General features: G+C 45.5%; 52 non-coding genes across 52 annotated transcripts; 13 read left to right on the forward strand and 39 right to left on the reverse strand.

Annotated features, from left to right (window-relative positions):
- Positions 1–424: 424 nt before the first annotated feature.
- On the reverse strand, positions 425–510 carry TRNAY-GUA (transfer RNA tyrosine (anticodon GUA)). Its single transcript is given in 2 exon segments — positions 425–460; positions 474–510. It is a non-coding gene; the product is annotated as a tRNA-Tyr (tRNA).
- A 756-nt stretch (positions 511–1,266) lies between these two features.
- Positions 1,267–1,338, reverse strand: TRNAA-UGC (transfer RNA alanine (anticodon UGC)). Its single transcript has one exon. It is a non-coding gene; the product is annotated as a tRNA-Ala (tRNA).
- A 164-nt stretch (positions 1,339–1,502) lies between these two features.
- TRNAM-CAU (transfer RNA methionine (anticodon CAU)) lies at positions 1,503–1,575 on the forward strand. The gene has a single exon. It is a non-coding gene; the product is annotated as a tRNA-Met (tRNA).
- A 195-nt stretch (positions 1,576–1,770) lies between these two features.
- TRNAA-CGC (transfer RNA alanine (anticodon CGC)) lies at positions 1,771–1,842 on the reverse strand. The gene has a single exon. It is a non-coding gene; the product is annotated as a tRNA-Ala (tRNA).
- Positions 1,843–2,455: 613 nt separating this feature from the next.
- Positions 2,456–2,541, reverse strand: TRNAY-GUA (transfer RNA tyrosine (anticodon GUA)). The gene is given in 2 exon segments: positions 2,456–2,491; positions 2,505–2,541. It is a non-coding gene; the product is annotated as a tRNA-Tyr (tRNA).
- A 756-nt stretch (positions 2,542–3,297) lies between these two features.
- On the reverse strand, positions 3,298–3,369 carry TRNAA-UGC (transfer RNA alanine (anticodon UGC)). Its single transcript has one exon. It is a non-coding gene; the product is annotated as a tRNA-Ala (tRNA).
- Positions 3,370–3,533: 164 nt separating this feature from the next.
- On the forward strand, positions 3,534–3,606 carry TRNAM-CAU (transfer RNA methionine (anticodon CAU)). The gene has a single exon. It is a non-coding gene; the product is annotated as a tRNA-Met (tRNA).
- A 195-nt stretch (positions 3,607–3,801) lies between these two features.
- TRNAA-CGC (transfer RNA alanine (anticodon CGC)) lies at positions 3,802–3,873 on the reverse strand. The gene has a single exon. It is a non-coding gene; the product is annotated as a tRNA-Ala (tRNA).
- Positions 3,874–4,486: 613 nt separating this feature from the next.
- Positions 4,487–4,572, reverse strand: TRNAY-GUA (transfer RNA tyrosine (anticodon GUA)). Its single transcript is given in 2 exon segments — positions 4,487–4,522; positions 4,536–4,572. It is a non-coding gene; the product is annotated as a tRNA-Tyr (tRNA).
- Positions 4,573–5,328: 756 nt separating this feature from the next.
- TRNAA-UGC (transfer RNA alanine (anticodon UGC)) lies at positions 5,329–5,400 on the reverse strand. Its single transcript has one exon. It is a non-coding gene; the product is annotated as a tRNA-Ala (tRNA).
- A 164-nt stretch (positions 5,401–5,564) lies between these two features.
- TRNAM-CAU (transfer RNA methionine (anticodon CAU)) lies at positions 5,565–5,637 on the forward strand. Its single transcript has one exon. It is a non-coding gene; the product is annotated as a tRNA-Met (tRNA).
- A 195-nt stretch (positions 5,638–5,832) lies between these two features.
- On the reverse strand, positions 5,833–5,904 carry TRNAA-CGC (transfer RNA alanine (anticodon CGC)). Its single transcript has one exon. It is a non-coding gene; the product is annotated as a tRNA-Ala (tRNA).
- Positions 5,905–6,517: 613 nt separating this feature from the next.
- Positions 6,518–6,603, reverse strand: TRNAY-GUA (transfer RNA tyrosine (anticodon GUA)). The gene is given in 2 exon segments: positions 6,518–6,553; positions 6,567–6,603. It is a non-coding gene; the product is annotated as a tRNA-Tyr (tRNA).
- A 756-nt stretch (positions 6,604–7,359) lies between these two features.
- TRNAA-UGC (transfer RNA alanine (anticodon UGC)) lies at positions 7,360–7,431 on the reverse strand. The gene has a single exon. It is a non-coding gene; the product is annotated as a tRNA-Ala (tRNA).
- A 164-nt stretch (positions 7,432–7,595) lies between these two features.
- TRNAM-CAU (transfer RNA methionine (anticodon CAU)) lies at positions 7,596–7,668 on the forward strand. Its single transcript has one exon. It is a non-coding gene; the product is annotated as a tRNA-Met (tRNA).
- Positions 7,669–7,863: 195 nt separating this feature from the next.
- On the reverse strand, positions 7,864–7,935 carry TRNAA-CGC (transfer RNA alanine (anticodon CGC)). The gene has a single exon. It is a non-coding gene; the product is annotated as a tRNA-Ala (tRNA).
- A 613-nt stretch (positions 7,936–8,548) lies between these two features.
- TRNAY-GUA (transfer RNA tyrosine (anticodon GUA)) lies at positions 8,549–8,634 on the reverse strand. The gene is given in 2 exon segments: positions 8,549–8,584; positions 8,598–8,634. It is a non-coding gene; the product is annotated as a tRNA-Tyr (tRNA).
- Positions 8,635–9,390: 756 nt separating this feature from the next.
- Positions 9,391–9,462, reverse strand: TRNAA-UGC (transfer RNA alanine (anticodon UGC)). Its single transcript has one exon. It is a non-coding gene; the product is annotated as a tRNA-Ala (tRNA).
- A 164-nt stretch (positions 9,463–9,626) lies between these two features.
- TRNAM-CAU (transfer RNA methionine (anticodon CAU)) lies at positions 9,627–9,699 on the forward strand. Its single transcript has one exon. It is a non-coding gene; the product is annotated as a tRNA-Met (tRNA).
- A 195-nt stretch (positions 9,700–9,894) lies between these two features.
- TRNAA-CGC (transfer RNA alanine (anticodon CGC)) lies at positions 9,895–9,966 on the reverse strand. The gene has a single exon. It is a non-coding gene; the product is annotated as a tRNA-Ala (tRNA).
- Positions 9,967–10,579: 613 nt separating this feature from the next.
- On the reverse strand, positions 10,580–10,665 carry TRNAY-GUA (transfer RNA tyrosine (anticodon GUA)). The gene is given in 2 exon segments: positions 10,580–10,615; positions 10,629–10,665. It is a non-coding gene; the product is annotated as a tRNA-Tyr (tRNA).
- Positions 10,666–11,421: 756 nt separating this feature from the next.
- Positions 11,422–11,493, reverse strand: TRNAA-UGC (transfer RNA alanine (anticodon UGC)). Its single transcript has one exon. It is a non-coding gene; the product is annotated as a tRNA-Ala (tRNA).
- Positions 11,494–11,657: 164 nt separating this feature from the next.
- TRNAM-CAU (transfer RNA methionine (anticodon CAU)) lies at positions 11,658–11,730 on the forward strand. The gene has a single exon. It is a non-coding gene; the product is annotated as a tRNA-Met (tRNA).
- A 195-nt stretch (positions 11,731–11,925) lies between these two features.
- TRNAA-CGC (transfer RNA alanine (anticodon CGC)) lies at positions 11,926–11,997 on the reverse strand. Its single transcript has one exon. It is a non-coding gene; the product is annotated as a tRNA-Ala (tRNA).
- A 613-nt stretch (positions 11,998–12,610) lies between these two features.
- Positions 12,611–12,696, reverse strand: TRNAY-GUA (transfer RNA tyrosine (anticodon GUA)). The gene is given in 2 exon segments: positions 12,611–12,646; positions 12,660–12,696. It is a non-coding gene; the product is annotated as a tRNA-Tyr (tRNA).
- Positions 12,697–13,452: 756 nt separating this feature from the next.
- Positions 13,453–13,524, reverse strand: TRNAA-UGC (transfer RNA alanine (anticodon UGC)). The gene has a single exon. It is a non-coding gene; the product is annotated as a tRNA-Ala (tRNA).
- A 164-nt stretch (positions 13,525–13,688) lies between these two features.
- TRNAM-CAU (transfer RNA methionine (anticodon CAU)) lies at positions 13,689–13,761 on the forward strand. Its single transcript has one exon. It is a non-coding gene; the product is annotated as a tRNA-Met (tRNA).
- Positions 13,762–13,956: 195 nt separating this feature from the next.
- Positions 13,957–14,028, reverse strand: TRNAA-CGC (transfer RNA alanine (anticodon CGC)). Its single transcript has one exon. It is a non-coding gene; the product is annotated as a tRNA-Ala (tRNA).
- A 613-nt stretch (positions 14,029–14,641) lies between these two features.
- Positions 14,642–14,727, reverse strand: TRNAY-GUA (transfer RNA tyrosine (anticodon GUA)). The gene is given in 2 exon segments: positions 14,642–14,677; positions 14,691–14,727. It is a non-coding gene; the product is annotated as a tRNA-Tyr (tRNA).
- A 756-nt stretch (positions 14,728–15,483) lies between these two features.
- Positions 15,484–15,555, reverse strand: TRNAA-UGC (transfer RNA alanine (anticodon UGC)). The gene has a single exon. It is a non-coding gene; the product is annotated as a tRNA-Ala (tRNA).
- A 164-nt stretch (positions 15,556–15,719) lies between these two features.
- Positions 15,720–15,792, forward strand: TRNAM-CAU (transfer RNA methionine (anticodon CAU)). Its single transcript has one exon. It is a non-coding gene; the product is annotated as a tRNA-Met (tRNA).
- A 195-nt stretch (positions 15,793–15,987) lies between these two features.
- Positions 15,988–16,059, reverse strand: TRNAA-CGC (transfer RNA alanine (anticodon CGC)). Its single transcript has one exon. It is a non-coding gene; the product is annotated as a tRNA-Ala (tRNA).
- A 613-nt stretch (positions 16,060–16,672) lies between these two features.
- On the reverse strand, positions 16,673–16,758 carry TRNAY-GUA (transfer RNA tyrosine (anticodon GUA)). The gene is given in 2 exon segments: positions 16,673–16,708; positions 16,722–16,758. It is a non-coding gene; the product is annotated as a tRNA-Tyr (tRNA).
- Positions 16,759–17,514: 756 nt separating this feature from the next.
- TRNAA-UGC (transfer RNA alanine (anticodon UGC)) lies at positions 17,515–17,586 on the reverse strand. The gene has a single exon. It is a non-coding gene; the product is annotated as a tRNA-Ala (tRNA).
- A 164-nt stretch (positions 17,587–17,750) lies between these two features.
- Positions 17,751–17,823, forward strand: TRNAM-CAU (transfer RNA methionine (anticodon CAU)). The gene has a single exon. It is a non-coding gene; the product is annotated as a tRNA-Met (tRNA).
- A 195-nt stretch (positions 17,824–18,018) lies between these two features.
- TRNAA-CGC (transfer RNA alanine (anticodon CGC)) lies at positions 18,019–18,090 on the reverse strand. The gene has a single exon. It is a non-coding gene; the product is annotated as a tRNA-Ala (tRNA).
- Positions 18,091–18,703: 613 nt separating this feature from the next.
- TRNAY-GUA (transfer RNA tyrosine (anticodon GUA)) lies at positions 18,704–18,789 on the reverse strand. The gene is given in 2 exon segments: positions 18,704–18,739; positions 18,753–18,789. It is a non-coding gene; the product is annotated as a tRNA-Tyr (tRNA).
- Positions 18,790–19,545: 756 nt separating this feature from the next.
- Positions 19,546–19,617, reverse strand: TRNAA-UGC (transfer RNA alanine (anticodon UGC)). The gene has a single exon. It is a non-coding gene; the product is annotated as a tRNA-Ala (tRNA).
- A 164-nt stretch (positions 19,618–19,781) lies between these two features.
- On the forward strand, positions 19,782–19,854 carry TRNAM-CAU (transfer RNA methionine (anticodon CAU)). Its single transcript has one exon. It is a non-coding gene; the product is annotated as a tRNA-Met (tRNA).
- Positions 19,855–20,049: 195 nt separating this feature from the next.
- TRNAA-CGC (transfer RNA alanine (anticodon CGC)) lies at positions 20,050–20,121 on the reverse strand. The gene has a single exon. It is a non-coding gene; the product is annotated as a tRNA-Ala (tRNA).
- Positions 20,122–20,734: 613 nt separating this feature from the next.
- Positions 20,735–20,820, reverse strand: TRNAY-GUA (transfer RNA tyrosine (anticodon GUA)). The gene is given in 2 exon segments: positions 20,735–20,770; positions 20,784–20,820. It is a non-coding gene; the product is annotated as a tRNA-Tyr (tRNA).
- Positions 20,821–21,576: 756 nt separating this feature from the next.
- On the reverse strand, positions 21,577–21,648 carry TRNAA-UGC (transfer RNA alanine (anticodon UGC)). The gene has a single exon. It is a non-coding gene; the product is annotated as a tRNA-Ala (tRNA).
- A 164-nt stretch (positions 21,649–21,812) lies between these two features.
- TRNAM-CAU (transfer RNA methionine (anticodon CAU)) lies at positions 21,813–21,885 on the forward strand. The gene has a single exon. It is a non-coding gene; the product is annotated as a tRNA-Met (tRNA).
- A 195-nt stretch (positions 21,886–22,080) lies between these two features.
- TRNAA-CGC (transfer RNA alanine (anticodon CGC)) lies at positions 22,081–22,152 on the reverse strand. The gene has a single exon. It is a non-coding gene; the product is annotated as a tRNA-Ala (tRNA).
- Positions 22,153–22,765: 613 nt separating this feature from the next.
- Positions 22,766–22,851, reverse strand: TRNAY-GUA (transfer RNA tyrosine (anticodon GUA)). The gene is given in 2 exon segments: positions 22,766–22,801; positions 22,815–22,851. It is a non-coding gene; the product is annotated as a tRNA-Tyr (tRNA).
- A 756-nt stretch (positions 22,852–23,607) lies between these two features.
- On the reverse strand, positions 23,608–23,679 carry TRNAA-UGC (transfer RNA alanine (anticodon UGC)). Its single transcript has one exon. It is a non-coding gene; the product is annotated as a tRNA-Ala (tRNA).
- Positions 23,680–23,843: 164 nt separating this feature from the next.
- On the forward strand, positions 23,844–23,916 carry TRNAM-CAU (transfer RNA methionine (anticodon CAU)). Its single transcript has one exon. It is a non-coding gene; the product is annotated as a tRNA-Met (tRNA).
- A 195-nt stretch (positions 23,917–24,111) lies between these two features.
- Positions 24,112–24,183, reverse strand: TRNAA-CGC (transfer RNA alanine (anticodon CGC)). The gene has a single exon. It is a non-coding gene; the product is annotated as a tRNA-Ala (tRNA).
- A 613-nt stretch (positions 24,184–24,796) lies between these two features.
- Positions 24,797–24,882, reverse strand: TRNAY-GUA (transfer RNA tyrosine (anticodon GUA)). The gene is given in 2 exon segments: positions 24,797–24,832; positions 24,846–24,882. It is a non-coding gene; the product is annotated as a tRNA-Tyr (tRNA).
- Positions 24,883–25,638: 756 nt separating this feature from the next.
- On the reverse strand, positions 25,639–25,710 carry TRNAA-UGC (transfer RNA alanine (anticodon UGC)). The gene has a single exon. It is a non-coding gene; the product is annotated as a tRNA-Ala (tRNA).
- A 164-nt stretch (positions 25,711–25,874) lies between these two features.
- TRNAM-CAU (transfer RNA methionine (anticodon CAU)) lies at positions 25,875–25,947 on the forward strand. The gene has a single exon. It is a non-coding gene; the product is annotated as a tRNA-Met (tRNA).
- A 195-nt stretch (positions 25,948–26,142) lies between these two features.
- TRNAA-CGC (transfer RNA alanine (anticodon CGC)) lies at positions 26,143–26,214 on the reverse strand. The gene has a single exon. It is a non-coding gene; the product is annotated as a tRNA-Ala (tRNA).
- Between the last annotated feature and the right edge of the window lie 504 nt (positions 26,215–26,718).

The following is a 26,718-nucleotide window of genomic DNA, read 5'->3' on the forward strand; positions in this document are numbered from 1 at the left end:
CAGTTTGGAATGCAAAACTTCTCAGGATTTCCCCAAATGTGTAAACTGTTGGTCTACTTTCCAGCTTGCTCAGCCTTTCGGGGGATGATTCCATTGGCTATGCCCTCTTGCCCATCGGTGGACACTCAAATTGAAGGCAAGTCACAGTGTGATTGGCTGCCAAGCAGCTACCGTGGTGCAATGCAATTGGAAGTCTGCCAAGGGCATACATGTACTAATGCAATGCTTTGGTAGCAGTTTTGATCAGCAGGTTTCCTTTACTGTTCTTCACGCCTCCCCTAGCGATGACTATGTCATCAATTCCCTTTGAAAGCAGATAGAGTACGCTTCTTTTCCAGTATTTATCGAAGCTCGGGGACTTTTTCATAATCAACGGAAGGTATTGTTGATTAACAGCAAAAGACATGGAAATGAAACCACAAAATCCTTCGAGCCGGATTTGAACCAGCGACCTAAGGATGCCCGAATTAATGCTACAGTCCTCCGCTCTACCAACTGAGCTATCGAAGGAGGGGTAGCAGAAGCTCATAGCACTGAAATTACCTCTCGCTCAAGAAAGGTTGTGGGGGGTGGGGACCAGGAGCAGACAGATGAAAATCATCAATATTAATCGCGGCTCCCTCTCAAAGCTACCACTTCTGAGAGCACACTGTGAGTTACGTCTTATCACCTCAAAGGAGGATTTCACACCAAAGTGGATGTTCCGTCTTGGCTTGGTGAAAAGCAGGGGCGCCGCAATGATGAATTTTACAGAAAGGAAAGGAACTTTGATACAAAGACCTTAGGAAGCATTGGTGGCAAATGGATGGAAGCCTTTAACCGTGAGAAAAATGACAGAAAGTTATGGGAGTCATTACCACGCACCCAGCTTCAAGAACATGCATTTTGGGTTCATTTTTGAAAGGAAAGAGAATGGACAAATCAGTAGAGTAAAGGCAACATATTCAGTTTTTCTTGAAGCTACTGTAGAGAGTCTCTGGTTTAGAGGAAGAACCCTTACCAATGACCAAGATGGCTGCCACAGATTTCTATCCTAAATGTATTAAGATTGCCAAGATTAATCATCACTTTGATGGCTTAAACAAGTAAGATTCTTTGGTTCTATAAGCATCAAAAATGAGATAGCCCCATTTCATGGGGTTTTCCAAGGCACACGTCTCACAGTTTAAGTGGGGTTCGTATCCCAGTTGCATGACATATCTCTTCCTTAATACTGACAGCCAGCCTAGTTTTCTGCCAAAATCCAAGATAAGCATGGCAAAAGTCTGGAGATGCCGGGGATTGAACCCGGGGCCTCATACATGCAAAGCATGCGCTCTACCACTGAGCTACATCCCCTTGTATGCCAAGTTTTACTGTATGCATGGAAACCCTGAATGTAAGTGTCTGCCAAGTCAACCCACTTGACACTGCAGCATAAAGTCTCAGTCAGGAAAATCCTTAAGCCTCGCACCTGGATTATCTTCCTGGTCTATAGTCTTGTTTAGAGATGCTTGTGTGCAGCCTTCTTAGCGCAGTAGGCAGCGCGTCAGTCTCATAATCTGAAGGTCCTGAGTTCGTTCCTCAGAGAGGGCATTTATTTCCTCCTTTTGGCAAGCAAAATTCTCAGATTTTCTTGAAAAGTGGAAACTATGCCTATTTCAAACAATATTTTTCAATGCAACCTATTTAAGTGGGGTTCTGACCCCCCAACTGCCTGAGAAACCTCAACTTTCCACAAGGTGGCAGGCTAGCCTTCTGGAAAAAGCCGAGATACAGAACAGCGACTCCTGGAGATGCCGGGGATTGAACCCGGGGCCTCATACATGCGAAGCATGCGCTCTACCACTGAGCTACATCCCCTCCACTGCCCTCTAAAGTTTTGCTGGATGCAAGGAGACTCTGGAGCCCACGGACTGCAAAGTCTCGATTTGAGACTAGAATGTAAAGTGTCAGGGATGAAATTGCCCACGCCTTACGTGAGGGCTGTCTTCATGGAGCATATACTTAGTGCAATCAGGGTTCGATTCTCCGGCAGGGCTTTTATTTGCTCAGTTTGGAATGCAAAACTTCTCAGGATTTCCCCAAATGTGTAAACTGTTGGTCTACTTTCCAGCTTGCTCAGCCTTTCGGGGGATGATTCCATTGGCTATGCCCTCTTGCCCATCGGTGGACACTCAAATTGAAGGCAAGTCACAGTGTGATTGGCTGCCAAGCAGCTACCGTGGTGCAATGCAATTGGAAGTCTGCCAAGGGCATACATGTACTAATGCAATGCTTTGGTAGCAGTTTTGATCAGCAGGTTTCCTTTACTGTTCTTCACGCCTCCCCTAGCGATGACTATGTCATCAATTCCCTTTGAAAGCAGATAGAGTACGCTTCTTTTCCAGTATTTATCGAAGCTCGGGGACTTTTTCATAATCAACGGAAGGTATTGTTGATTAACAGCAAAAGACATGGAAATGAAACCACAAAATCCTTCGAGCCGGATTTGAACCAGCGACCTAAGGATGCCCGAATTAATGCTACAGTCCTCCGCTCTACCAACTGAGCTATCGAAGGAGGGGTAGCAGAAGCTCATAGCACTGAAATTACCTCTCGCTCAAGAAAGGTTGTGGGGGGTGGGGACCAGGAGCAGACAGATGAAAATCATCAATATTAATCGCGGCTCCCTCTCAAAGCTACCACTTCTGAGAGCACACTGTGAGTTACGTCTTATCACCTCAAAGGAGGATTTCACACCAAAGTGGATGTTCCGTCTTGGCTTGGTGAAAAGCAGGGGCGCCGCAATGATGAATTTTACAGAAAGGAAAGGAACTTTGATACAAAGACCTTAGGAAGCATTGGTGGCAAATGGATGGAAGCCTTTAACCGTGAGAAAAATGACAGAAAGTTATGGGAGTCATTACCACGCACCCAGCTTCAAGAACATGCATTTTGGGTTCATTTTTGAAAGGAAAGAGAATGGACAAATCAGTAGAGTAAAGGCAACATATTCAGTTTTTCTTGAAGCTACTGTAGAGAGTCTCTGGTTTAGAGGAAGAACCCTTACCAATGACCAAGATGGCTGCCACAGATTTCTATCCTAAATGTATTAAGATTGCCAAGATTAATCATCACTTTGATGGCTTAAACAAGTAAGATTCTTTGGTTCTATAAGCATCAAAAATGAGATAGCCCCATTTCATGGGGTTTTCCAAGGCACACGTCTCACAGTTTAAGTGGGGTTCGTATCCCAGTTGCATGACATATCTCTTCCTTAATACTGACAGCCAGCCTAGTTTTCTGCCAAAATCCAAGATAAGCATGGCAAAAGTCTGGAGATGCCGGGGATTGAACCCGGGGCCTCATACATGCAAAGCATGCGCTCTACCACTGAGCTACATCCCCTTGTATGCCAAGTTTTACTGTATGCATGGAAACCCTGAATGTAAGTGTCTGCCAAGTAAACCCACTTGACACTGCAGCATAAAGTCTCAGTCAGGAAAATCCTTAAGCCTCGCACCTGGATTATCTTCCTGGTCTATAGTCTTGTTTAGAGATGCTTGTGTGCAGCCTTCTTAGCGCAGTAGGCAGCGCGTCAGTCTCATAATCTGAAGGTCCTGAGTTCGTTCCTCAGAGAGGGCATTTATTTCCTCCTTTTGGCAAGCAAAATTCTCAGATTTTCTTGAAAAGTGGAAACTATGCCTATTTCAAACAATATTTTTCAATGCAACCTATTTAAGTGGGGTTCTGACCCCCCAACTGCCTGAGAAACCTCAACTTTCCACAAGGTGGCAGGCTAGCCTTCTGGAAAAAGCCGAGATACAGAACAGCGACTCCTGGAGATGCCGGGGATTGAACCCGGGGCCTCATACATGCGAAGCATGCGCTCTACCACTGAGCTACATCCCCTCCACTGCCCTCTAAAGTTTTGCTGGATGCAAGGAGACTCTGGAGCCCACGGACTGCAAAGTCTCGATTTGAGACTAGAATGTAAAGTGTCAGGGATGAAATTGCCCACGCCTTACGTGAGGGCTGTCTTCATGGAGCATATACTTAGTGCAATCAGGGTTCGATTCTCCGGCAGGGCTTTTATTTGCTCAGTTTGGAATGCAAAACTTCTCAGGATTTCCCCAAATGTGTAAACTGTTGGTCTACTTTCCAGCTTGCTCAGCCTTTCGGGGGATGATTCCATTGGCTATGCCCTCTTGCCCATCGGTGGACACTCAAATTGAAGGCAAGTCACAGTGTGATTGGCTGCCAAGCAGCTACCGTGGTGCAATGCAATTGGAAGTCTGCCAAGGGCATACATGTACTAATGCAATGCTTTGGTAGCAGTTTTGATCAGCAGGTTTCCTTTACTGTTCTTCACGCCTCCCCTAGCGATGACTATGTCATCAATTCCCTTTGAAAGCAGATAGAGTACGCTTCTTTTCCAGTATTTATCGAAGCTCGGGGACTTTTTCATAATCAACGGAAGGTATTGTTGATTAACAGCAAAAGACATGGAAATGAAACCACAAAATCCTTCGAGCCGGATTTGAACCAGCGACCTAAGGATGCCCGAATTAATGCTACAGTCCTCCGCTCTACCAACTGAGCTATCGAAGGAGGGGTAGCAGAAGCTCATAGCACTGAAATTACCTCTCGCTCAAGAAAGGTTGTGGGGGGTGGGGACCAGGAGCAGACAGATGAAAATCATCAATATTAATCGCGGCTCCCTCTCAAAGCTACCACTTCTGAGAGCACACTGTGAGTTACGTCTTATCACCTCAAAGGAGGATTTCACACCAAAGTGGATGTTCCGTCTTGGCTTGGTGAAAAGCAGGGGCGCCGCAATGATGAATTTTACAGAAAGGAAAGTAACTTTGATACAAAGACCTTAGGAAGCATTGGTGGCAAATGGATGGAAGCCTTTAACCGTGAGAAAAATGACAGAAAGTTATGGGAGTCATTACCACGCACCCAGCTTCAAGAACATGCATTTTGGGTTCATTTTTGAAAGGAAAGAGAATGGACAAATCAGTAGAGTAAAGGCAACATATTCAGTTTTTCTTGAAGCTACTGTAGAGAGTCTCTGGTTTAGAGGAAGAACCCTTACCAATGACCAAGATGGCTGCCACAGATTTCTATCCTAAATGTATTAAGATTGCCAAGATTAATCATCACTTTGATGGCTTAAACAAGTAAGATTCTTTGGTTCTATAAGCATCAAAAATGAGATAGCCCCATTTCATGGGGTTTTCCAAGGCACACGTCTCACAGTTTAAGTGGGGTTCGTATCCCAGTTGCATGACATATCTCTTCCTTAATACTGACAGCCAGCCTAGTTTTCTGCCAAAATCCAAGATAAGCATGGCAAAAGTCTGGAGATGCCGGGGATTGAACCCGGGGCCTCATACATGCAAAGCATGCGCTCTACCACTGAGCTACATCCCCTTGTATGCCAAGTTTTACTGTATGCATGGAAACCCTGAATGTAAGTGTCTGCCAAGTCAACCCACTTGACACTGCAGCATAAAGTCTCAGTCAGGAAAATCCTTAAGCCTCGCACCTGGATTATCTTCCTGGTCTATAGTCTTGTTTAGAGATGCTTGTGTGCAGCCTTCTTAGCGCAGTAGGCAGCGCGTCAGTCTCATAATCTGAAGGTCCTGAGTTCGTTCCTCAGAGAGGGCATTTATTTCCTCCTTTTGGCAAGCAAAATTCTCAGATTTTCTTGAAAAGTGGAAACTATGCCTATTTCAAACAATATTTTTCAATGCAACCTATTTAAGTGGGGTTCTGACCCCCCAACTGCCTGAGAAACCTCAACTTTCCACAAGGTGGCAGGCTAGCCTTCTGGAAAAAGCCGAGATACAGAACAGCGACTCCTGGAGATGCCGGGGATTGAACCCGGGGCCTCATACATGCGAAGCATGCGCTCTACCACTGAGCTACATCCCCTCCACTGCCCTCTAAAGTTTTGCTGGATGCAAGGAGACTCTGGAGCCCACGGACTGCAAAGTCTCGATTTGAGACTAGAATGTAAAGTGTCAGGGATGAAATTGCCCACGCCTTACGTGAGGGCTGTCTTCATGGAGCATATACTTAGTGCAATCAGGGTTCGATTCTCCGGCAGGGCTTTTATTTGCTCAGTTTGGAATGCAAAACTTCTCAGGATTTCCCCAAATGTGTAAACTGTTGGTCTACTTTCCAGCTTGCTCAGCCTTTCGGGGGATGATTCCATTGGCTATGCCCTCTTGCCCATCGGTGGACACTCAAATTGAAGGCAAGTCACAGTGTGATTGGCTGCCAAGCAGCTACCGTGGTGCAATGCAATTGGAAGTCTGCCAAGGGCATACATGTACTAATGCAATGCTTTGGTAGCAGTTTTGATCAGCAGGTTTCCTTTACTGTTCTTCACGCCTCCCCTAGCGATGACTATGTCATCAATTCCCTTTGAAAGCAGATAGAGTACGCTTCTTTTCCAGTATTTATCGAAGCTCGGGGACTTTTTCATAATCAACGGAAGGTATTGTTGATTAACAGCAAAAGACATGGAAATGAAACCACAAAATCCTTCGAGCCGGATTTGAACCAGCGACCTAAGGATGCCCGAATTAATGCTACAGTCCTCCGCTCTACCAACTGAGCTATCGAAGGAGGGGTAGCAGAAGCTCATAGCACTGAAATTACCTCTCGCTCAAGAAAGGTTGTGGGGGGTGGGGACCAGGAGCAGACAGATGAAAATCATCAATATTAATCGCGGCTCCCTCTCAAAGCTACCACTTCTGAGAGCACACTGTGAGTTACGTCTTATCACCTCAAAGGAGGATTTCACACCAAAGTGGATGTTCCGTCTTGGCTTGGTGAAAAGCAGGGGCGCCGCAATGATGAATTTTACAGAAAGGAAAGGAACTTTGATACAAAGACCTTAGGAAGCATTGGTGGCAAATGGATGGAAGCCTTTAACCGTGAGAAAAATGACAGAAAGTTATGGGAGTCATTACCACGCACCCAGCTTCAAGAACATGCATTTTGGGTTCATTTTTGAAAGGAAAGAGAATGGACAAATCAGTAGAGTAAAGGCAACATATTCAGTTTTTCTTGAAGCTACTGTAGAGAGTCTCTGGTTTAGAGGAAGAACCCTTACCAATGACCAAGATGGCTGCCACAGATTTCTATCCTAAATGTATTAAGATTGCCAAGATTAATCATCACTTTGATGGCTTAAACAAGTAAGATTCTTTGGTTCTATAAGCATCAAAAATGAGATAGCCCCATTTCATGGGGTTTTCCAAGGCACACGTCTCACAGTTTAAGTGGGGTTCGTATCCCAGTTGCATGACATATCTCTTCCTTAATACTGACAGCCAGCCTAGTTTTCTGCCAAAATCCAAGATAAGCATGGCAAAAGTCTGGAGATGCCGGGGATTGAACCCGGGGCCTCATACATGCAAAGCATGCGCTCTACCACTGAGCTACATCCCCTTGTATGCCAAGTTTTACTGTATGCATGGAAACCCTGAATGTAAGTGTCTGCCAAGTCAACCCACTTGACACTGCAGCATAAAGTCTCAGTCAGGAAAATCCTTAAGCCTCGCACCTGGATTATCTTCCTGGTCTATAGTCTTGTTTAGAGATGCTTGTGTGCAGCCTTCTTAGCGCAGTAGGCAGCGCGTCAGTCTCATAATCTGAAGGTCCTGAGTTCGTTCCTCAGAGAGGGCATTTATTTCCTCCTTTTGGCAAGCAAAATTCTCAGATTTTCTTGAAAAGTGGAAACTATGCCTATTTCAAACAATATTTTTCAATGCAACCTATTTAAGTGGGGTTCTGACCCCCCAACTGCCTGAGAAACCTCAACTTTCCACAAGGTGGCAGGCTAGCCTTCTGGAAAAAGCCGAGATACAGAACAGCGACTCCTGGAGATGCCGGGGATTGAACCCGGGGCCTCATACATGCGAAGCATGCGCTCTACCACTGAGCTACATCCCCTCCACTGCCCTCTAAAGTTTTGCTGGATGCAAGGAGACTCTGGAGCCCACGGACTGCAAAGTCTCGATTTGAGACTAGAATGTAAAGTGTCAGGGATGAAATTGCCCACGCCTTACGTGAGGGCTGTCTTCATGGAGCATATACTTAGTGCAATCAGGGTTCGATTCTCCGGCAGGGCTTTTATTTGCTCAGTTTGGAATGCAAAACTTCTCAGGATTTCCCCAAATGTGTAAACTGTTGGTCTACTTTCCAGCTTGCTCAGCCTTTCGGGGGATGATTCCATTGGCTATGCCCTCTTGCCCATCGGTGGACACTCAAATTGAAGGCAAGTCACAGTGTGATTGGCTGCCAAGCAGCTACCGTGGTGCAATGCAATTGGAAGTCTGCCAAGGGCATACATGTACTAATGCAATGCTTTGGTAGCAGTTTTGATCAGCAGGTTTCCTTTACTGTTCTTCACGCCTCCCCTAGCGATGACTATGTCATCAATTCCCTTTGAAAGCAGATAGAGTACGCTTCTTTTCCAGTATTTATCGAAGCTCGGGGACTTTTTCATAATCAACGGAAGGTATTGTTGATTAACAGCAAAAGACATGGAAATGAAACCACAAAATCCTTCGAGCCGGATTTGAACCAGCGACCTAAGGATGCCCGAATTAATGCTACAGTCCTCCGCTCTACCAACTGAGCTATCGAAGGAGGGGTAGCAGAAGCTCATAGCACTGAAATTACCTCTCGCTCAAGAAAGGTTGTGGGGGGTGGGGACCAGGAGCAGACAGATGAAAATCATCAATATTAATCGCGGCTCCCTCTCAAAGCTACCACTTCTGAGAGCACACTGTGAGTTACGTCTTATCACCTCAAAGGAGGATTTCACACCAAAGTGGATGTTCCGTCTTGGCTTGGTGAAAAGCAGGGGCGCCGCAATGATGAATTTTACAGAAAGGAAAGGAACTTTGATACAAAGACCTTAGGAAGCATTGGTGGCAAATGGATGGAAGCCTTTAACCGTGAGAAAAATGACAGAAAGTTATGGGAGTCATTACCACGCACCCAGCTTCAAGAACATGCATTTTGGGTTCATTTTTGAAAGGAAAGAGAATGGAAAAATCAGTAGAGTAAAGGCAACATATTCAGTTTTTCTTGAAGCTACTGTAGAGAGTCTCTGGTTTAGAGGAAGAACCCTTACCAATGACCAAGATGGCTGCCACCGATTTCTATCCTAAATGTATTAAGATTGCCAAGATTAATCATCACTTTGATGGCTTAAACAAGTAAGATTCTTTGGTTCTATAAGCATCAAAAATGAGATAGCCCCATTTCATGGGGTTTTCCAAGGCACACGTCTCACAGTTTAAGTGGGGTTCGTATCCCAGTTGCATGACATATCTCTTCCTTAATACTGACAGCCAGCCTAGTTTTCTGCCAAAATCCAAGATAAGCATGGCAAAAGTCTGGAGATGCCGGGGATTGAACCCGGGGCCTCATACATGCAAAGCATGCGCTCTACCACTGAGCTACATCCCCTTGTATGCCAAGTTTTACTGTATGCATGGAAACCCTGAATGTAAGTGTCTGCCAAGTCAACCCACTTGACACTGCAGCATAAAGTCTCAGTCAGGAAAATCCTTAAGCCTCGCACCTGGATTATCTTCCTGGTCTATAGTCTTGTTTAGAGATGCTTGTGTGCAGCCTTCTTAGCGCAGTAGGCAGCGCGTCAGTCTCATAATCTGAAGGTCCTGAGTTCGTTCCTCAGAGAGGGCATTTATTTCCTCCTTTTGGCAAGCAAAATTCTCAGATTTTCTTGAAAAGTGGAAACTATGCCTATTTCAAACAATATTTTTCAATGCAACCTATTTAAGTGGGGTTCTGACCCCCCAACTGCCTGAGAAACCTCAACTTTCCACAAGGTGGCAGGCTAGCCTTCTGGAAAAAGCCGAGATACAGAACAGCGACTCCTGGAGATGCCGGGGATTGAACCCGGGGCCTCATACATGCGAAGCATGCGCTCTACCACTGAGCTACATCCCCTCCACTGCCCTCTAAAGTTTTGCTGGATGCAAGGAGACTCTGGAGCCCACGGACTGCAAAGTCTCGATTTGAGACTAGAATGTAAAGTGTCAGGGATGAAATTGCCCACGCCTTACGTGAGGGCTGTCTTCATGGAGCATATACTTAGTGCAATCAGGGTTCGATTCTCCGGCAGGGCTTTTATTTGCTCAGTTTGGAATGCAAAACTTCTCAGGATTTCCCCAAATGTGTAAACTGTTGGTCTACTTTCCAGCTTGCTCAGCCTTTCGGGGGATGATTCCATTGGCTATGCCCTCTTGCCCATCGGTGGACACTCAAATTGAAGGCAAGTCACAGTGTGATTGGCTGCCAAGCAGCTACCGTGGTGCAATGCAATTGGAAGTCTGCCAAGGGCATACATGTACTAATGCAATGCTTTGGTAGCAGTTTTGATCAGCAGGTTTCCTTTACTGTTCTTCACGCCTCCCCTAGCGATGACTATGTCATCAATTCCCTTTGAAAGCAGATAGAGTACGCTTCTTTTCCAGTATTTATCGAAGCTCGGGGACTTTTTCATAATCAACGGAAGGTATTGTTGATTAACAGCAAAAGACATGGAAATGAAACCACAAAATCCTTCGAGCCGGATTTGAACCAGCGACCTAAGGATGCCCGAATTAATGCTACAGTCCTCCGCTCTACCAACTGAGCTATCGAAGGAGGGGTAGCAGAAGCTCATAGCACTGAAATTACCTCTCGCTCAAGAAAGGTTGTGGGGGGTAGGGACCAGGAGCAGACAGATGAAAATCATCAATATTAATCGCGGCTCCCTCTCAAAGCTACCACTTCTGAGAGCACACTGTGAGTTACGTCTTATCACCTCAAAGGAGGATTTCACACCAAAGTGGATGTTCCGTCTTGGCTTGGTGAAAAGCAGGGGCGCCGCAATGATGAATTTTACAGAAAGGAAAGGAACTTTGATACAAAGACCTTAGGAAGCATTGGTGGCAAATGGATGGAAGCCTTTAACCGTGAGAAAAATGACAGAAAGTTATGGGAGTCATTACCACGCACCCAGCTTCAAGAACATGCATTTTGGGTTCATTTTTGAAAGGAAAGAGAATGGACAAATCAGTAGAGTAAAGGCAACATATTCAGTTTTTCTTGAAGCTACTGTAGAGAGTCTCTGGTTTAGAGGAAGAACCCTTACCAATGACCAAGATGGCTGCCACAGATTTCTATCCTAAATGTATTAAGATTGCCAAGATTAATCATCACTTTGATGGCTTAAACAAGTAAGATTCTTTGGTTCTATAAGCATCAAAAATGAGATAGCCCCATTTCATGGGGTTTTCCAAGGCACACGTCTCACAGTTTAAGTGGGGTTCGTATCCCAGTTGCATGACATATCTCTTCCTTAATACTGACAGCCAGCCTAGTTTTCTGCCAAAATCCAAGATAAGCATGGCAAAAGTCTGGAGATGCCGGGGATTGAACCCGGGGCCTCATACATGCAAAGCATGCGCTCTACCACTGAGCTACATCCCCTTGTATGCCAAGTTTTACTGTATGCATGGAAACCCTGAATGTAAGTGTCTGCCAAGTCAACCCACTTGACACCGCAGCATAAAGTCTCAGTCAGGAAAATCCTTAAGCCTCGCACCTGGATTATCTTCCTGGTCTATAGTCTTGTTTAGAGATGCTTGTGTGCAGCCTTCTTAGCGCAGTAGGCAGCGCGTCAGTCTCATAATCTGAAGGTCCTGAGTTCGTTCCTCAGAGAGGGCATTTATTTCCTCCTTTTGGCAAGCAAAATTCTCAGATTTTCTTGAAAAGTGGAAACTATGCCTATTTCAAACAATATTTTTCAATGCAACCTATTTAAGTGGGGTTCTGACCCCCCAACTGCCTGAGAAACCTCAACTTTCCACAAGGTGGCAGGCTAGCCTTCTGGAAAAAGCCGAGATACAGAACAGCGACTCCTGGAGATGCCGGGGATTGAACCCGGGGCCTCATACATGCGAAGCATGCGCTCTACCACTGAGCTACATCCCCTCCACTGCCCTCTAAAGTTTTGCTGGATGCAAGGAGACTCTGGAGCCCACGGACTGCAAAGTCTCGATTTGAGACTAGAATGTAAAGTGTCAGGGATGAAATTGCCCACGCCTTACGTGAGGGCTGTCTTCATGGAGCATATACTTAGTGCAATCAGGGTTCGATTCTCCGGCAGGGCTTTTATTTGCTCAGTTTGGAATGCAAAACTTCTCAGGATTTCCCCAAATGTGTAAACTGTTGGTCTACTTTCCAGCTTGCTCAGCCTTTCGGGGGATGATTCCATTGGCTATGCCCTCTTGCCCATCGGTGGACACTCAAATTGAAGGCAAGTCACAGTGTGATTGGCTGCCAAGCAGCTACCGTGGTGCAATGCAATTGGAAGTCTGCCAAGGGCATACATGTACTAATGCAATGCTTTGGTAGCAGTTTTGATCAGCAGGTTTCCTTTACTGTTCTTCACGCCTCCCCTAGCGATGACTATGTCATCAATTCCCTTTGAAAGCAGATAGAGTACGCTTCTTTTCCAGTATTTATCGAAGCTCGGGGACTTTTTCATAATCAACGGAAGGTATTGTTGATTAACAGCAAAAGACATGGAAATGAAACCACAAAATCCTTCGAGCCGGATTTGAACCAGCGACCTAAGGATGCCCGAATTAATGCTACAGTCCTCCACTCTACCAACTGAGCTATCGAAGGAGGGGTAGCAGAAGCTCATAGCACTGAAATTACCTCTCGCTCAAGAAAGGTTGTGGGGGGTGGGGACCAGGAGCAGACAGATGAAAATCATCAATATTAATCGCGGCTCCCTCTCAAAGCTACCACTTCTGAGAGCACACTGTGAGTTACGTCTTATCACCTCAAAGGAGGATTTCACACCAAAGTGGATGTTCCGTCTTGGCTTGGTGAAAAGCAGGGGCGCCGCAATGATGAATTTTACAGAAAGGAAAGGAACTTTGATACAAAGACCTTAGGAAGCATTGGTGGCAAATGGATGGAAGCCTTTAACCGTGAGAAAAATGACAGAAAGTTATGGGAGTCATTACCACGCACCCAGCTTCAAGAACATGCATTTTGGGTTCATTTTTGAAAGGAAAGAGAATGGAAAAATCAGTAGAGTAAAGGCAACATATTCAGTTTTTCTTGAAGCTACTGTAGAGAGTCTCTGGTTTAGAGGAAGAACCCTTACCAATGACCAAGATGGCTGCCACCGATTTCTATCCTAAATGTATTAAGATTGCCAAGATTAATCATCACTTTGATGGCTTAAACAAGTAAGATTCTTTGGTTCTATAAGCATCAAAAATGAGATAGCCCCATTTCATGGGGTTTTCCAAGGCACACGTCTCACAGTTTAAGTGGGGTTCGTATCCCAGTTGCATGACATATCTCTTCCTTAATACTGACAGCCAGCCTAGTTTTCTGCCAAAATCCAAGATAAGCATGGCAAAAGTCTGGAGATGCCGGGGATTGAACCCGGGGCCTCATACATGCAAAGCATGCGCTCTACCACTGAGCTACATCCCCTTGTATGCCAAGTTTTACTGTATGCATGGAAACCCTGAATGTAAGTGTCTGCCAAGTCAACCCACTTGACACTGCAGCATAAAGTCTCAGTCAGGAAAATCCTTAAGCCTCGCACCTGGATTATCTTCCTGGTCTATAGTCTTGTTTAGAGATGCTTGTGTGCAGCCTTCTTAGCGCAGTAGGCAGCGCGTCAGTCTCATAATCTGAAGGTCCTGAGTTCGTTCCTCAGAGAGGGCATTTATTTCCTCCTTTTGGCAAGCAAAATTCTCAGATTTTCTTGAAAAGTGGAAACTATGCCTATTTCAAACAATATTTTTCAATGCAACCTATTTAAGTGGGGTTCTGACCCCCCAACTGCCTGAGAAACCTCAACTTTCCACAAGGTGGCAGGCTAGCCTTCTGGAAAAAGCCGAGATACAGAACAGCGACTCCTGGAGATGCCGGGGATTGAACCCGGGGCCTCATACATGCGAAGCATGCGCTCTACCACTGAGCTACATCCCCTCCACTGCCCTCTAAAGTTTTGCTGGATGCAAGGAGACTCTGGAGCCCACGGACTGCAAAGTCTCGATTTGAGACTAGAATGTAAAGTGTCAGGGATGAAATTGCCCACGCCTTACGTGAGGGCTGTCTTCATGGAGCATATACTTAGTGCAATCAGGGTTCGATTCTCCGGCAGGGCTTTTATTTGCTCAGTTTGGAATGCAAAACTTCTCAGGATTTCCCCAAATGTGTAAACTGTTGGTCTACTTTCCAGCTTGCTCAGCCTTTCGGGGGATGATTCCATTGGCTATGCCCTCTTGCCCATCGGTGGACACTCAAATTGAAGGCAAGTCACAGTGTGATTGGCTGCCAAGCAGCTACCGTGGTGCAATGCAATTGGAAGTCTGCCAAGGGCATACATGTACTAATGCAATGCTTTGGTAGCAGTTTTGATCAGCAGGTTTCCTTTACTGTTCTTCACGCCTCCCCTAGCGATGACTATGTCATCAATTCCCTTTGAAAGCAGATAGAGTACGCTTCTTTTCCAGTATTTATCGAAGCTCGGGGACTTTTTCATAATCAACGGAAGGTATTGTTGATTAACAGCAAAAGACATGGAAATGAAACCACAAAATCCTTCGAGCCGGATTTGAACCAGCGACCTAAGGATGCCCGAATTAATGCTACAGTCCTCCGCTCTACCAACTGAGCTATCGAAGGAGGGGTAGCAGAAGCTCATAGCACTGAAATTACCTCTCGCTCAAGAAAGGTTGTGGGGGGTAGGGACCAGGAGCAGACAGATGAAAATCATCAATATTAATCGCGGCTCCCTCTCAAAGCTACCACTTCTGAGAGCACACTGTGAGTTACGTCTTATCACCTCAAAGGAGGATTTCACACCAAAGTGGATGTTCCGTCTTGGCTTGGTGAAAAGCAGGGGCGCCGCAATGATGAATTTTACAGAAAGGAAAGGAACTTTGATACAAAGACCTTAGGAAGCATTGGTGGCAAATGGATGGAAGCCTTTAACCGTGAGAAAAATGACAGAAAGTTATGGGAGTCATTACCACGCACCCAGCTTCAAGAACATGCATTTTGGGTTCATTTTTGAAAGGAAAGAGAATGGACAAATCAGTAGAGTAAAGGCAACATATTCAGTTTTTCTTGAAGCTACTGTAGAGAGTCTCTGGTTTAGAGGAAGAACCCTTACCAATGACCAAGATGGCTGCCACAGATTTCTATCCTAAATGTATTAAGATTGCCAAGATTAATCATCACTTTGATGGCTTAAACAAGTAAGATTCTTTGGTTCTATAAGCATCAAAAATGAGATAGCCCCATTTCATGGGGTTTTCCAAGGCACACGTCTCACAGTTTAAGTGGGGTTCGTATCCCAGTTGCATGACATATCTCTTCCTTAATACTGACAGCCAGCCTAGTTTTCTGCCAAAATCCAAGATAAGCATGGCAAAAGTCTGGAGATGCCGGGGATTGAACCCGGGGCCTCATACATGCAAAGCATGCGCTCTACCACTGAGCTACATCCCCTTGTATGCCAAGTTTTACTGTATGCATGGAAACCCTGAATGTAAGTGTCTGCCAAGTCAACCCACTTGACACCGCAGCATAAAGTCTCAGTCAGGAAAATCCTTAAGCCTCGCACCTGGATTATCTTCCTGGTCTATAGTCTTGTTTAGAGATGCTTGTGTGCAGCCTTCTTAGCGCAGTAGGCAGCGCGTCAGTCTCATAATCTGAAGGTCCTGAGTTCGTTCCTCAGAGAGGGCATTTATTTCCTCCTTTTGGCAAGCAAAATTCTCAGATTTTCTTGAAAAGTGGAAACTATGCCTATTTCAAACAATATTTTTCAATGCAACCTATTTAAGTGGGGTTCTGACCCCCCAACTGCCTGAGAAACCTCAACTTTCCACAAGGTGGCAGGCTAGCCTTCTGGAAAAAGCCGAGATACAGAACAGCGACTCCTGGAGATGCCGGGGATTGAACCCGGGGCCTCATACATGCGAAGCATGCGCTCTACCACTGAGCTACATCCCCTCCACTGCCCTCTAAAGTTTTGCTGGATGCAAGGAGACTCTGGAGCCCACGGACTGCAAAGTCTCGATTTGAGACTAGAATGTAAAGTGTCAGGGATGAAATTGCCCACGCCTTACGTGAGGGCTGTCTTCATGGAGCATATACTTAGTGCAATCAGGGTTCGATTCTCCGGCAGGGCTTTTATTTGCTCAGTTTGGAATGCAAAACTTCTCAGGATTTCCCCAAATGTGTAAACTGTTGGTCTACTTTCCAGCTTGCTCAGCCTTTCGGGGGATGATTCCATTGGCTATGCCCTCTTGCCCATCGGTGGACACTCAAATTGAAGGCAAGTCACAGTGTGATTGGCTGCCAAGCAGCTACCGTGGTGCAATGCAATTGGAAGTCTGCCAAGGGCATACATGTACTAATGCAATGCTTTGGTAGCAGTTTTGATCAGCAGGTTTCCTTTACTGTTCTTCACGCCTCCCCTAGCGATGACTATGTCATCAATTCCCTTTGAAAGCAGATAGAGTACGCTTCTTTTCCAGTATTTATCGAAGCTCGGGGACTTTTTCATAATCAACGGAAGGTATTGTTGATTAACAGCAAAAGACATGGAAATGAAACCACAAAATCCTTCGAGCCGGATTTGAACCAGCGACCTAAGGATGCCCGAATTAATGCTACAGTCCTCCACTCTACCAACTGAGCTATCGAAGGAGGGGTAGCAGAAGCTCATAGCACTGAAATTACCTCTCGCTCAAGAAAGGTTGTGGGGGGTGGGGACCAGGAGCAGACAGATGAAAATCATCAATATTAATCGCGGCTCCCTCTCAAAGCTACCACTTCTGAGAGCACACTGTGAGTTACGTCTTATCACCTCAAAGGAGGATTTCACACCAAAGTGGATGTTCCGTCTTGGCTTGGTGAAAAGCAGGGGCGCCGCAATGATGAATTTTACAGAAAGGAAAGGAACTTTGATACAAAGACCTTAGGAAGCATTGGTGGCAAATGGATGGAAGCCTTTAACCGTGAGAAAAATGACAGAAAGTTATGGGAGTCATTACCACGCACCCAGCTTCAAGAACATGCATTTTGGGTTCATTTTTGAAAGGAAAGAGAATGGACAAATCAGTAGAGTAAAGGCAACATATTCAGTTTTTCTTGAAGCTACTGTAGAGAGTCTCTGGTTTAGAGGAAGAACCCTTACCAATGACCAAGATGGCTGCCACAGATTTCTATCCTAAATGTATTAAGATTGCCAAGATTAATCATCACTTTGATGGCTTAAACAAGTAAGATTCTTTGGTTCTATAAGCATCAAAAATGAGATAGCCCCATTTCATGGGGTTTTCCAAGGCACACGTCTCACAGTTTAAGTGGGGTTCGTATCCCAGTTGCATGACATATCTCTTCCTTAATACTGACAGCCAGCCTAGTTTTCTGCCAAAATCCAAGATAAGCATGGCAAAAGTCTGGAGATGCCGGGGATTGAACCCGGGGCCTCATACATGCAAAGCATGCGCTCTACCACTGAGCTACATCCCCTTGTATGCCAAGTTTTACTGTATGCATGGAAACCCTGAATGTAAGTGTCTGCCAAGTCAACCCACTTGACACTGCAGCATAAAGTCTCAGTCAGGAAAATCCTTAAGCCTCGCACCTGGATTATCTTCCTGGTCTATAGTCTTGTTTAGAGATGCTTGTGTGCAGCCTTCTTAGCGCAGTAGGCAGCGCGTCAGTCTCATAATCTGAAGGTCCTGAGTTCGTTCCTCAGAGAGGGCATTTATTTCCTCCTTTTGGCAAGCAAAATTCTCAGATTTTCTTGAAAAGTGGAAACTATGCCTATTTCAAACAATATTTTTCAATGCAACCTATTTAAGTGGGGTTCTGACCCCCCAACTGCCTGAGAAACCTCAACTTTCCACAAGGTGGCAGGCTAGCCTTCTGGAAAAAGCCGAGATACAGAACAGCGACTCCTGGAGATGCCGGGGATTGAACCCGGGGCCTCATACATGCGAAGCATGCGCTCTACCACTGAGCTACATCCCCTCCACTGCCCTCTAAAGTTTTGCTGGATGCAAGGAGACTCTGGAGCCCACGGACTGCAAAGTCTCGATTTGAGACTAGAATGTAAAGTGTCAGGGATGAAATTGCCCACGCCTTACGTGAGGGCTGTCTTCATGGAGCATATACTTAGTGCAATCAGGGTTCGATTCTCCGGCAGGGCTTTTATTTGCTCAGTTTGGAATGCAAAACTTCTCAGGATTTCCCCAAATGTGTAAACTGTTGGTCTACTTTCCAGCTTGCTCAGCCTTTCGGGGGATGATTCCATTGGCTATGCCCTCTTGCCCATCGGTGGACACTCAAATTGAAGGCAAGTCACAGTGTGATTGGCTGCCAAGCAGCTACCGTGGTGCAATGCAATTGGAAGTCTGCCAAGGGCATACATGTACTAATGCAATGCTTTGGTAGCAGTTTTGATCAGCAGGTTTCCTTTACTGTTCTTCACGCCTCCCCTAGCGATGACTATGTCATCAATTCCCTTTGAAAGCAGATAGAGTACGCTTCTTTTCCAGTATTTATCGAAGCTCGGGGACTTTTTCATAATCAACGGAAGGTATTGTTGATTAACAGCAAAAGACATGGAAATGAAACCACAAAATCCTTCGAGCCGGATTTGAACCAGCGACCTAAGGATGCCCGAATTAATGCTACAGTCCTCCGCTCTACCAACTGAGCTATCGAAGGAGGGGTAGCAGAAGCTCATAGCACTGAAATTACCTCTCGCTCAAGAAAGGTTGTGGGGGGTGGGGACCAGGAGCAGACAGATGAAAATCATCAATATTAATCGCGGCTCCCTCTCAAAGCTACCACTTCTGAGAGCACACTGTGAGTTACGTCTTATCACCTCAAAGGAGGATTTCACACCAAAGTGGATGTTCCGTCTTGGCTTGGTGAAAAGCAGGGGCGCCGCAATGATGAATTTTACAGAAAGGAAAGGAACTTTGATACAAAGACCTTAGGAAGCATTGGTGGCAAATGGATGGAAGCCTTTAACCGTGAGAAAAATGACAGAAAGTTATGGGAGTCATTACCACGCACCCAGCTTCAAGAACATGCATTTTGGGTTCATTTTTGAAAGGAAAGAGAATGGACAAATCAGTAGAGTAAAGGCAACATATTCAGTTTTTCTTGAAGCTACTGTAGAGAGTCTCTGGTTTAGAGGAAGAACCCTTACCAATGACCAAGATGGCTGCCACAGATTTCTATCCTAAATGTATTAAGATTGCCAAGATTAATCATCACTTTGATGGCTTAAACAAGTAAGATTCTTTGGTTCTATAAGCATCAAAAATGAGATAGCCCCATTTCATGGGGTTTTCCAAGGCACACGTCTCACAGTTTAAGTGGGGTTCGTATCCCAGTTGCATGACATATCTCTTCCTTAATACTGACAGCCAGCCTAGTTTTCTGCCAAAATCCAAGATAAGCATGGCAAAAGTCTGGAGATGCCGGGGATTGAACCCGGGGCCTCATACATGCAAAGCATGCGCTCTACCACTGAGCTACATCCCCTTGTATGCCAAGTTTTACTGTATGCATGGAAACCCTGAATGTAAGTGTCTGCCAAGTCAACCCACTTGACACTGCAGCATAAAGTCTCAGTCAGGAAAATCCTTAAGCCTCGCACCTGGATTATCTTCCTGGTCTATAGTCTTGTTTAGAGATGCTTGTGTGCAGCCTTCTTAGCGCAGTAGGCAGCGCGTCAGTCTCATAATCTGAAGGTCCTGAGTTCGTTCCTCAGAGAGGGCATTTATTTCCTCCTTTTGGCAAGCAAAATTCTCAGATTTTCTTGAAAAGTGGAAACTATGCCTATTTCAAACAATATTTTTCAATGCAACCTATTTAAGTGGGGTTCTGACCCCCCAACTGCCTGAGAAACCTCAACTTTCCACAAGGTGGCAGGCTAGCCTTCTGGAAAAAGCCGAGATACAGAACAGCGACTCCTGGAGATGCCGGGGATTGAACCCGGGGCCTCATACATGCGAAGCATGCGCTCTACCACTGAGCTACATCCCCTCCACTGCCCTCTAAAGTTTTGCTGGATGCAAGGAGACTCTGGAGCCCACGGACTGCAAAGTCTCGATTTGAGACTAGAATGTAAAGTGTCAGGGATGAAATTGCCCACGCCTTACGTGAGGGCTGTCTTCATGGAGCATATACTTAGTGCAATCAGGGTTCGATTCTCCGGCAGGGCTTTTATTTGCTCAGTTTGGAATGCAAAACTTCTCAGGATTTCCCCAAATGTGTAAACTGTTGGTCTACTTTCCAGCTTGCTCAGCCTTTCGGGGGATGATTCCATTGGCTATGCCCTCTTGCCCATCGGTGGACACTCAAATTGAAGGCAAGTCACAGTGTGATTGGCTGCCAAGCAGCTACCGTGGTGCAATGCAATTGGAAGTCTGCCAAGGGCATACATGTACTAATGCAATGCTTTGGTAGCAGTTTTGATCAGCAGGTTTCCTTTACTGTTCTTCACGCCTCCCCTAGCGATGACTATGTCATCAATTCCCTTTGAAAGCAGATAGAGTACGCTTCTTTTCCAGTATTTATCGAAGCTCGGGGACTTTTTCATAATCAACGGAAGGTATTGTTGATTAACAGCAAAAGACATGGAAATGAAACCACAAAATCCTTCGAGCCGGATTTGAACCAGCGACCTAAGGATGCCCGAATTAATGCTACAGTCCTCCGCTCTACCAACTGAGCTATCGAAGGAGGGGTAGCAGAAGCTCATAGCACTGAAATTACCTCTCGCTCAAGAAAGGTTGTGGGGGGTGGGGACCAGGAGCAGACAGATGAAAATCATCAATATTAATCGCGGCTCCCTCTCAAAGCTACCACTTCTGAGAGCACACTGTGAGTTACGTCTTATCACCTCAAAGGAGGATTTCACACCAAAGTGGATGTTCCGTCTTGGCTTGGTGAAAAGCAGGGGCGCCGCAATGATGAATTTTACAGAAAGGAAAGGAACTTTGATACAAAGACCTTAGGAAGCATTGGTGGCAAATGGATGGAAGCCTTTAACCGTGAGAAAAATGACAGAAAGTTATGGGAGTCATTACCACGCACCCAGCTTCAAGAACATGCATTTTGGGTTCATTTTTGAAAGGAAAGAGAATGGAAAAATCAGTAGAGTAAAGGCAACATATTCAGTTTTTCTTGAAGCTACTGTAGAGAGTCTCTGGTTTAGAGGAAGAACCCTTACCAATGACCAAGATGGCTGCCACCGATTTCTATCCTAAATGTATTAAGATTGCCAAGATTAATCATCACTTTGATGGCTTAAACAAGTAAGATTCTTTGGTTCTATAAGCATCAAAAATGAGATAGCCCCATTTCATGGGGTTTTCCAAGGCACACGTCTCACAGTTTAAGTGGGGTTCGTATCCCAGTTGCATGACATATCTCTTCCTTAATACTGACAGCCAGCCTAGTTTTCTGCCAAAATCCAAGATAAGCATGGCAAAAGTCTGGAGATGCCGGGGATTGAACCCGGGGCCTCATACATGCAAAGCATGCGCTCTACCACTGAGCTACATCCCCTTGTATGCCAAGTTTTACTGTATGCATGGAAACCCTGAATGTAAGTGTCTGCCAAGTCAACCCACTTGACACTGCAGCATAAAGTCTCAGTCAGGAAAATCCTTAAGCCTCGCACCTGGATTATCTTCCTGGTCTATAGTCTTGTTTAGAGATGCTTGTGTGCAGCCTTCTTAGCGCAGTAGGCAGCGCGTCAGTCTCATAATCTGAAGGTCCTGAGTTCGTTCCTCAGAGAGGGCATTTATTTCCTCCTTTTGGCAAGCAAAATTCTCAGATTTTCTTGAAAAGTGGAAACTATGCCTATTTCAAACAATATTTTTCAATGCAACCTATTTAAGTGGGGTTCTGACCCCCCAACTGCCTGAGAAACCTCAACTTTCCACAAGGTGGCAGGCTAGCCTTCTGGAAAAAGCCGAGATACAGAACAGCGACTCCTGGAGATGCCGGGGATTGAACCCGGGGCCTCATACATGCGAAGCATGCGCTCTACCACTGAGCTACATCCCCTCCACTGCCCTCTAAAGTTTTGCTGGATGCAAGGAGACTCTGGAGCCCACGGACTGCAAAGTCTCGATTTGAGACTAGAATGTAAAGTGTCAGGGATGAAATTGCCCACGCCTTACGTGAGGGCTGTCTTCATGGAGCATATACTTAGTGCAATCAGGGTTCGATTCTCCGGCAGGGCTTTTATTTGCTCAGTTTGGAATGCAAAACTTCTCAGGATTTCCCCAAATGTGTAAACTGTTGGTCTACTTTCCAGCTTGCTCAGCCTTTCGGGGGATGATTCCATTGGCTATGCCCTCTTGCCCATCGGTGGACACTCAAATTGAAGGCAAGTCACAGTGTGATTGGCTGCCAAGCAGCTACCGTGGTGCAATGCAATTGGAAGTCTGCCAAGGGCATACATGTACTAATGCAATGCTTTGGTAGCAGTTTTGATCAGCAGGTTTCCTTTACTGTTCTTCACGCCTCCCCTAGCGATGACTATGTCATCAATTCCCTTTGAAAGCAGATAGAGTACGCTTCTTTTCCAGTATTTATCGAAGCTCGGGGACTTTTTCATAATCAACGGAAGGTATTGTTGATTAACAGCAAAAGACATGGAAATGAAACCACAAAATCCTTCGAGCCGGATTTGAACCAGCGACCTAAGGATGCCCGAATTAATGCTACAGTCCTCCGCTCTACCAACTGAGCTATCGAAGGAGGGGTAGCAGAAGCTCATAGCACTGAAATTACCTCTCGCTCAAGAAAGGTTGTGGGGGGTAGGGACCAGGAGCAGACAGATGAAAATCATCAATATTAATCGCGGCTCCCTCTCAAAGCTACCACTTCTGAGAGCACACTGTGAGTTACGTCTTATCACCTCAAAGGAGGATTTCACACCAAAGTGGATGTTCCGTCTTGGCTTGGTGAAAAGCAGGGGCGCCGCAATGATGAATTTTACAGAAAGGAAAGGAACTTTGATACAAAGACCTTAGGAAGCATTGGTGGCAAATGGATGGAAGCCTTTAACCGTGAGAAAAATGACAGAAAGTTATGGGAGTCATTACCACGCACCCAGCTTCAAGAACATGCATTTTGGGTTCATTTTTGAAAGGAAAGAGAATGGACAAATCAGTAGAGTAAAGGCAACATATTCAGTTTTTCTTGAAGCTACTGTAGAGAGTCTCTGGTTTAGAGGAAGAACCCTTACCAATGACCAAGATGGCTGCCACAGATTTCTATCCTAAATGTATTAAGATTGCCAAGATTAATCATCACTTTGATGGCTTAAACAAGTAAGATTCTTTGGTTCTATAAGCATCAAAAATGAGATAGCCCCATTTCATGGGGTTTTCCAAGGCACACGTCTCACAGTTTAAGTGGGGTTCGTATCCCAGTTGCATGACATATCTCTTCCTTAATACTGACAGCCAGCCTAGTTTTCTGCCAAAATCCAAGATAAGCATGGCAAAAGTCTGGAGATGCCGGGGATTGAACCCGGGGCCTCATACATGCAAAGCATGCGCTCTACCACTGAGCTACATCCCCTTGTATGCCAAGTTTTACTGTATGCATGGAAACCCTGAATGTAAGTGTCTGCCAAGTCAACCCACTTGACACCGCAGCATAAAGTCTCAGTCAGGAAAATCCTTAAGCCTCGCACCTGGATTATCTTCCTGGTCTATAGTCTTGTTTAGAGATGCTTGTGTGCAGCCTTCTTAGCGCAGTAGGCAGCGCGTCAGTCTCATAATCTGAAGGTCCTGAGTTCGTTCCTCAGAGAGGGCATTTATTTCCTCCTTTTGGCAAGCAAAATTCTCAGATTTTCTTGAAAAGTGGAAACTATGCCTATTTCAAACAATATTTTTCAATGCAACCTATTTAAGTGGGGTTCTGACCCCCCAACTGCCTGAGAAACCTCAACTTTCCACAAGGTGGCAGGCTAGCCTTCTGGAAAAAGCCGAGATACAGAACAGCGACTCCTGGAGATGCCGGGGATTGAACCCGGGGCCTCATACATGCGAAGCATGCGCTCTACCACTGAGCTACATCCCCTCCACTGCCCTCTAAAGTTTTGCTGGATGCAAGGAGACTCTGGAGCCCACGGACTGCAAAGTCTCGATTTGAGACTAGAATGTAAAGTGTCAGGGATGAAATTGCCCACGCCTTACGTGAGGGCTGTCTTCATGGAGCATATACTTAGTGCAATCAGGGTTCGATTCTCCGGCAGGGCTTTTATTTGCTCAGTTTGGAATGCAAAACTTCTCAGGATTTCCCCAAATGTGTAAACTGTTGGTCTACTTTCCAGCTTGCTCAGCCTTTCGGGGGATGATTCCATTGGCTATGCCCTCTTGCCCATCGGTGGACACTCAAATTGAAGGCAAGTCACAGTGTGATTGGCTGCCAAGCAGCTACCGTGGTGCAATGCAATTGGAAGTCTGCCAAGGGCATACATGTACTAATGCAATGCTTTGGTAGCAGTTTTGATCAGCAGGTTTCCTTTACTGTTCTTCACGCCTCCCCTAGCGATGACTATGTCATCAATTCCCTTTGAAAGCAGATAGAGTACGCTTCTTTTCCAGTATTTATCGAAGCTCGGGGACTTTTTCATAATCAACGGAAGGTATTGTTGATTAACAGCAAAAGACATGGAAATGAAACCACAAAATCCTTCGAGCCGGATTTGAACCAGCGACCTAAGGATGCCCGAATTAATGCTACAGTCCTCCACTCTACCAACTGAGCTATCGAAGGAGGGGTAGCAGAAGCTCATAGCACTGAAATTACCTCTCGCTCAAGAAAGGTTGTGGGGGGTGGGGACCAGGAGCAGACAGATGAAAATCATCAATATTAATCGCGGCTCCCTCTCAAAGCTACCACTTCTGAGAGCACACTGTGAGTTACGTCTTATCACCTCAAAGGAGGATTTCACACCAAAGTGGATGTTCCGTCTTGGCTTGGTGAAAAGCAGGGGCGCCGCAATGATGAATTTTACAGAAAGGAAAGGAACTTTGATACAAAGACCTTAGGAAGCATTGGTGGCAAATGGATGGAAGCCTTTAACCGTGAGAAAAATGACAGAAAGTTATGGGAGTCATTACCACGCACCCAGCTTCAAGAACATGCATTTTGGGTTCATTTTTGAAAGGAAAGAGAATGGACAAATCAGTAGAGTAAAGGCAACATATTCAGTTTTTCTTGAAGCTACTGTAGAGAGTCTCTGGTTTAGAGGAAGAACCCTTACCAATGACCAAGATGGCTGCCACAGATTTCTATCCTAAATGTATTAAGATTGCCAAGATTAATCATCACTTTGATGGCTTAAACAAGTAAGATTCTTTGGTTCTATAAGCATCAAAAATGAGATAGCCCCATTTCATGGGGTTTTCCAAGGCACACGTCTCACAGTTTAAGTGGGGTTCGTATCCCAGTTGCATGACATATCTCTTCCTTAATACTGACAGCCAGCCTAGTTTTCTGCCAAAATCCAAGATAAGCATGGCAAAAGTCTGGAGATGCCGGGGATTGAACCCGGGGCCTCATACATGCAAAGCATGCGCTCTACCACTGAGCTACATCCCCTTGTATGCCAAGTTTTACTGTATGCATGGAAACCCTGAATGTAAGTGTCTGCCAAGTCAACCCACTTGACACTGCAGCATAAAGTCTCAGTCAGGAAAATCCTTAAGCCTCGCACCTGGATTATCTTCCTGGTCTATAGTCTTGTTTAGAGATGCTTGTGTGCAGCCTTCTTAGCGCAGTAGGCAGCGCGTCAGTCTCATAATCTGAAGGTCCTGAGTTCGTTCCTCAGAGAGGGCATTTATTTCCTCCTTTTGGCAAGCAAAATTCTCAGATTTTCTTGAAAAGTGGAAACTATGCCTATTTCAAACAATATTTTTCAATGCAACCTATTTAAGTGGGGTTCTGACCCCCCAACTGCCTGAGAAACCTCAACTTTCCACAAGGTGGCAGGCTAGCCTTCTGGAAAAAGCCGAGATACAGAACAGCGACTCCTGGAGATGCCGGGGATTGAACCCGGGGCCTCATACATGCGAAGCATGCGCTCTACCACTGAGCTACATCCCCTCCACTGCCCTCTAAAGTTTTGCTGGATGCAAGGAGACTCTGGAGCCCACGGACTGCAAAGTCTCGATTTGAGACTAGAATGTAAAGTGTCAGGGATGAAATTGCCCACGCCTTACGTGAGGGCTGTCTTCATGGAGCATATACTTAGTGCAATCAGGGTTCGATTCTCCGGCAGGGCTTTTATTTGCTCAGTTTGGAATGCAAAACTTCTCAGGATTTCCCCAAATGTGTAAACTGTTGGTCTACTTTCCAGCTTGCTCAGCCTTTCGGGGGATGATTCCATTGGCTATGCCCTCTTGCCCATCGGTGGACACTCAAATTGAAGGCAAGTCACAGTGTGATTGGCTGCCAAGCAGCTACCGTGGTGCAATGCAATTGGAAGTCTGCCAAGGGCATACATGTACTAATGCAATGCTTTGGTAGCAGTTTTGATCAGCAGGTTTCCTTTACTGTTCTTCACGCCTCCCCTAGCGATGACTATGTCATCAATTCCCTTTGAAAGCA

The sequence above is a fragment of the Lissotriton helveticus genome, chromosome 1_2 (genome assembly GCF_964261635.1).
Source record: "Lissotriton helveticus chromosome 1_2, aLisHel1.1, whole genome shotgun sequence".
Classification (NCBI taxonomy): domain Eukaryota; kingdom Metazoa; phylum Chordata; class Amphibia; order Caudata; family Salamandridae; genus Lissotriton; species Lissotriton helveticus.